The sequence below is a fragment of the Euprymna scolopes genome, chromosome 25 (genome assembly GCF_053919585.1).
Source record: "Euprymna scolopes isolate OS-2025 chromosome 25, ASM5391958v1, whole genome shotgun sequence".
NCBI classification, from domain to species: domain Eukaryota; kingdom Metazoa; phylum Mollusca; class Cephalopoda; order Sepiida; family Sepiolidae; genus Euprymna; species Euprymna scolopes.
The window spans coordinates 21,982,394-21,989,166 of record NC_136506.1 but is presented as its reverse complement, the minus strand read 5'-3'; the positions used below and the strand labels follow the sequence as shown (position 1 = coordinate 21,989,166).

The 6,773-nt window shown below is 37.5% G+C and overlaps 1 pseudogene; it reads left to right on the top strand.

Annotated features, from left to right (window-relative positions):
* The first annotated feature begins 6,444 nt into the window (after positions 1 to 6,444).
* Positions 6,445 to 6,561, top strand: LOC145247588 (5S ribosomal RNA; annotated as a pseudogene).
* The last annotated feature ends 212 nt before the right edge of the window (positions 6,562 to 6,773 follow it).

Here is a 6,773-nt window from a genome sequence, read left to right as displayed (position 1 = left end):
AAAATATGAATTAACAAACGCAAAAGTATTGGCTACACTTTAAAAAAAAATTATTAGGTTCTCCGGAAAATAATGGCCAATTTTAGAGAAAAAGGATGTATTAATCAAATAGGTGACACTAGACATTGAAATTAGTCAAAGTATGATCCTTGAACAGCCATGCATTTTTTTGCCATCTATCAACTAGATCATTTATGCCTCTTTGATAAAAAATTCTTTGTCTTAGATGCTTAGAAATCTTTGAAAAAAGATCCAACCTCTGCATTAGATTTGAAAGTTTTGTTGCTTAAAAAAGCGGCTAAATGCTGAAAAAATGGTAGTCCGTGGGTGAAAGATCTGAAGAATAAGGACGATGTGGTAAAGTTTCGTATCCCAAGTCTGTGAGTTTCTGCAGTGTCATTCTCGCAGCATGAGGCCGCGCATTATCGTGGAGCAGGATTGGACCACGCCTATTCACTAATGCAGGTCTCAATTTTTGTAAATGATGATGCATTTCTTCGAGTTGATTGCAGTAAACCTCTGCCGTGATGCTCTGATTAGCATCCAGAAAGCTGTAATGAATAACACCAATTGCACACCACCAAACAGTCAGCATAATCTTCTGTTGGTGAAACTTTGGCTTTGAAAAATGTTTGGGTGGTTCATCACAATCAAGCCATTGACCTGATCGTTTCCGATTATCATAAAGGATCCACTTTTCGTCACAGGTGACTATTCGGTCAAGAAATGTATCATTAATGTTTCGCAAAAAGAGCATCGAACACACTTCAAAACGTCGAGTTTGTTGATTTTCATTGAGCTCATGTGGGACCCATTTGTCGAGCTTTTTCACCTTGCCAATTTGCTTCAGATGGTCCGACACTGTTGAACTGTTGACACCAAGTTCCCGAGACATTTCCCTGACACTTTGCCGTGGGTTTTGCTCAACAATGGCTCTCAAATTTTCATTGTCAAGATTAGATGGCCGTCCTCTACGTTCTTCATCTTTAAGACTCTCATAACCACTACGAACTTTCTGAAACCACCTTCGTACTGTTCTATCACTTGTGATGCCTTCTCCCCATGTCTTATTGATATTTGCAATTGTTTGAGAAGCATTGTTACCAAGCTTAAACTCATGCAGGAAAAGTAATCGTAAGTCTTATTTTCTCATTCGCCTATAAGACCTTTTCTGAAAGAAAAAAGTAAGAAATTATTAAAGAGCACATATAAATCAATAATCATGTTGATGTTTACCTGAAATATAATAAAAATCCTATGATAAAATCCAATTTCAAAACAGACTTCCTGAAATGGCCATTATTTTCCGGACAACCTAATATTTTTCTGAAATACATTTAAATAACTTTTGCTTAGCGTGTTGCAATAATACAAACGAGTTATCACTGACCAATCAGAGAGCTTTATATTAAAATAATTTTATAAAATTCTTTCAGTTTGGGCTCACTCCTTCAAAGTGAACCAGTTCATTTATAAAAATGCCTAAAACTAAAGAGTTGCCAATAGACATTCGTCAAAAAATCATTGATAAGCACAAAGAAGGAAATGGGCATCGATTAATATCAAAGGAACTTAATCTACCACTTAGTACAGTTGGAAACGTTATTATAAAGTTTAAAAATCCTGGTGAAGCTGTTACAAATCTTCCAAGATATGGTCGGCCAAGGAAATTAAACGAAAAATAATCAAGGTGGGTAAGCAGAAAGGTACAAAAATCTTTTCTTACTCGTGATGAAATTCAAACCGATCTCAGAGAAGCTGGGATTAATGCGAGCAAGGATACAACCAGTAGAGTTCTAAATCGTGCGGGTTTTGTACCAAGGTTCCCAAGAAAAGTTCCATTATTGAAGCTTAAACATGTCAGATCACGTTTGAATTATGTTAAAACATATGGAGAACAACCCCAAGAATTTTGCAACAAGATAATCTGGTCAGACGAAACAGAAATCGAAATCTTTGGAAGAAACACATTGACACATGTATGGCGTAAAAATAGCACCGCCTATAACAAAAAGAATACCATTCCTACGGTAAATTTTGGCAGTTTCGATTATAGTATGGGGGTGTTTTTCATCCAAAGCTACTGGTGAACTAGAAATTATCAATGGTAGAATGAATGGACGTATGTACAGGGAGATTTTGGAGAAAACACCCCAGAAATCTGATGATCTGTTGGGACATAATAGCAATTTGGTGTTTCAGCAGGACAATGATCCCAAGCATACTGCCAAACTAACCAAAGTATGACTTAGAAATACCAGAATTGACGTTCTTATTCGGCCCAATCAGTCTCCAAACCTCAACCCAAAGGAACAGAAAGAATACCAAAAAGCAAAAGAGGAACACACGACCTATTATACATAGATCAAAGGATCCTGAAGGAGGTAAAAAGTAGAAAAAGTATTGAGCCATGGCATGCATCGACCACAAGAAAGCATATGGCAGGATTCCGCAAGTATGGATAATAGAATGCCTGAGAATGTACAAAATACCAGGCAAGATAATCAATTTGATAGTAAATACAATGAGAACATGGAGACTTGAACTGACAGCTGATGGACAATACATAACTGTAATAAAACTACAAAGAGATATCTTCCAAGGTGATTCCCCATCATCACTACTGTTCACTATTGCCTTGATGCCCCTGTACAAAATATTCTAAGAAAATTCCAAGCCGGTTACCAGTTCACCGATGCAGATGAAAGAATGAACTACCTAATGCACATGGATGACCTAAAACTGTTTGCAAAAACAAAGACAGAACTAGAGATACTAATAAACAAAACTAGAATCTTCAGCCAGGATATTCAAATAGAATTCAGTATGGCAAAATGCACACTACTGATCATGAGGCAGAGAAAACTGAAAGCAACAGAAGGTATAGTACTACCTAATCAAACAGAGATGAAGGTACCAAGTTAACATAATAGCTACAAATACTTTGCAGTTCTGGAAGCAGACACCATCAAAATAGTGGAAACGAAAGAGAAAATTGGAAAGGAATGCCCCAGAAGAACAAGAAAACTCTTGGAAACAAAACTATATAGGACAAACATAATAAAAAGAATACGCACGTGAGCAGTGTCATTAGTAAGGTATTATGGACCTTTAATAAGTGAGACTACAGAAGAAAGAGAAATCTTGAAACAGAAGACCAGGAAACTCATAACAATGCATAATGCACTATACCCAAAATTATTATACTGACCGACTCTATGTGAAAAGGAAAGATGGAGGAAGATGGCTGGTTGGTTAAGAAGACTGCGTAAATGACACACACACACACACACACACACACACACACACACACACACACACACACACACACACAGAATGAGAAAATACACCATGCAAAACATCGAAAGAATAATTACTGCGACGAGATACACTGAAGAAACAAACAAGACAAAAAAAGAGAGACGATGAATAAGACGAGGAAAAAATGGGAAAAGAAACAGTTTCATGGACGATTAATAAGGATTACAAAAGATGAGACTAACGAAAACACCTGAAAATGACTACTAAAAGGAAGCCTAAACAGATAAACTGAATCACTAATAACAACTGCACAAGATAACGCAATTAGAACCAACCACATAAAAGCAAGTATCGAGAAGACACAAAGAAACAGCAAATGCCAACTCTGCAGACAAGGAGAAGAAAGAATAAGCCACATAATTAATGAATGCAGAAAACTAGCCCCAAAAGAATATAAAAATAGACACGATCAAGTGGGGAAGACAGTACATTGGTAATTATGCAAATAATTGCATATTGAACACACACCCACACACACACAAATGATACAAGTATGAACCGGCAGCAGTACTTGAAAATGAAAGTCGCAAGATCCTATGGGACATGGATATGTAAACGGATAAATTCACCCAAGCAAGAAGACCGAATATCATAATAGTCAACAAGAAGGAAAAGTCCTGCCAGATTGTAGATTTTGCCGTTCCAGCAGACTACAGAATAAAGATCTAGGAGATTGAGTAGCGGAACAAATACACAGAACTGGTCAGAGAGCTCAAAGTGATCTGGAAACTGAAGAAAGTCAAGGTAACACCACTAATAGTAAGAGCACTAGGAACAATATTGAAAAACTTTTTAAAAAGAATGGCAGAGATTAGATACAACAGATAACAATAATGAAAACTGCAGAACTATTAAGGGAAACTTTTGAATGTCGGGACTAACACCATACATCAACTACACACACAAATTGGATACAGAAACGGCTACAGACGTAAAGCACAAAGGAACATCACATGGAATCTTGAAAACTGAAACGGTATAATTGTAAGATAACCCCATGCGGCCGTGCGTTCTAGCCACCCTTTTTGGTCACCATATAGTGGCACCACCCCAAATAAAGGAGGATGGAACGACCGAGAAGAGAAAGCACTAAGCAGACCTCCGCTCGTTGAGTGCAAAGGGGACTGGGACCTTGGTGAGGTTTATTACCATCCAAATTCCAGTGAAGACCAATCGTCGCTGCCAACGAGAAATCTATGGTAAGCGACTGTTGCGATAACGCAAGTTCTTTTGCAAACCTTATCGTAAAAGATGGAGAGTACTGGAAATCTGGAAAGACTTCTCACTCAGACTCAAGAGAACACCATAAATTGTTCTCAAAGAGATATCTTTGATAATGGCTTGTATGACTACTCCAAGTAAGTAAGTAAATAATAATAATAATAATAAAAACAATAATAATAATAATAATAATAATAACTTTATATATATTATTCCTTAATTGGAATTCATTTTTTGAGATGAGCATTATATGTTAATTTTATTTTATTTTTTTTATTTCGGACTATTAGTCTCATCTTTATTAGTTGTTGTTTTTGGATCTTTTTATTGGTTCACAACGTTTCGGCAAACTTCCTCTGGTCTTCGTCAGGTGGTAACCGCGACGGATAGGAACTTCGAATCTCCTAACTGCATTCTCAGCCATCACTGCCATCCGTAGTTGTTGTCGTCTCACCACATTTTTGACCAATTAACCTCTGGCACGCTTTGGGTGGGATTGAAACCGCTATCTTCAGACAATGTTCATCTGGAACCGTAGAGATTCAACGTCTCTATCAACTGCGCCACGGGCCCCGAAGGGCGATCAAGGTTGGATTCTTTGATCTCATAAATCCACGGTTATTTATTATCTGATCTTCCATAGTCGGGTCCGTACCGATTGGTATATATATATTATTCCTTAATTGGAATTCATTTTTTGAGATGAGCATTATATGTTAATTGGTCAAAAATGTGGTGAGACGACAACAACTACGGATGGCAGTGATGGCTGAGAATGCAGTTAGGAGATTCGAAGTTCCTATCCGTCGCGGTTACCACCTGACGAAGGCCAGATGAAGTTGGCCGAAACGTTGTGAACCAATAAAAATATCCAAAAACAACAACTAATAAAGATGAGACTAATAGTCCGAAAAAAAAAAAAAAATTAAATTAAATAATAACTTTACTTCTTAACTTTCCACGTAATGGATGGAATAGAAATATATACAGGGAGTTTTCAATCGATGATAAACAATAAAATAAAGGCTATATGTGCAGGATGCTAAGCTACAGACAGGAAGTCGCCGGTGAAACGTAGCGAATGAAACGATTAAATAAAATTTTCGAGAATTAAAGTTTAGAGTGTTCTAAGGGATTCAAACTATTCTAAAATGATCTATTCATGGCATCCTGAGAATGGAATTACGATAATATTCATGGGCATAGAGTAAACAGTACCGATTTAACAAAAGCACCACTATTTAGTAGAATCGTATCGAGATGGCATCCTCGACTAGTCTCCATGCAGTCTAGCACTATCTGAAGTTCAATATATAAACTCTCAATAGTGAATAATTACATTTTTCATGAGGTTAACCTGATAATATTCATGAGCACAAAGAGAACACGGTGGATCTAAAGGGCTAAACATTTAAATAAAAAAGTACCCCTATGCTATACTAGTAGTTATAATGTTACCATCGACAAACAGATACTTCGACGAGAAGGACATCACAGCTTCAAAGAAGACCATTGTCAACAGCAGAGTCCTGTAAAAGTGTATTGTCTTCGGCGAGATATAAACTAATCCAGCCCTGTGATTACGCAATATCAATCGTGTCTTGATCTTAAGACTGTGATAGGTAGGTAAATCTTGTTCCCACGCATGTGGATAGCGAATCGCACCAACTATTTGGACACCAGCCGCGATCGTTGATGCATGGCAGTCAAGATTCTGACTTGAAAATCATTCTAGCAGAATCAGGATCATTTCAATGGCATTTTATCCACGGGCTGAGGTTTACACTCACAAGCTTTGTCTCTCGACTTTCGGGTGACGTAAATTTATTGCTTGCTAATTGAATAAGTAGTTAAATATAGACACCATTTTTTAAATAGACACTATCTATTGCACTATCTATTATATACGGCATAATCACGTCGACACACCGGTTCTCGCCAGATCACTGAAGTTAAGCAACGTTGAGCCTGTCTAGTACCAGATGGGTGACCATTTGGGAATTCTAGGCGCTGTATGTGCTCTCCGCTTATCTCGGCATTGTTTCCAGTCGTCCTGTACCTCAACTTACCATGCAACAACGTTGACTCAGGAGAGGCATGGTTGGAGATTGCACAACTCTTGACTCACAAATTTAACACGCAGGCACCCTTACAGTGGGTGTCCATAGTCTGTCAAGACTGAAGCAAGCCACATATCTATTGCGGTAATTGTTTTTATATAGGGCGATTTT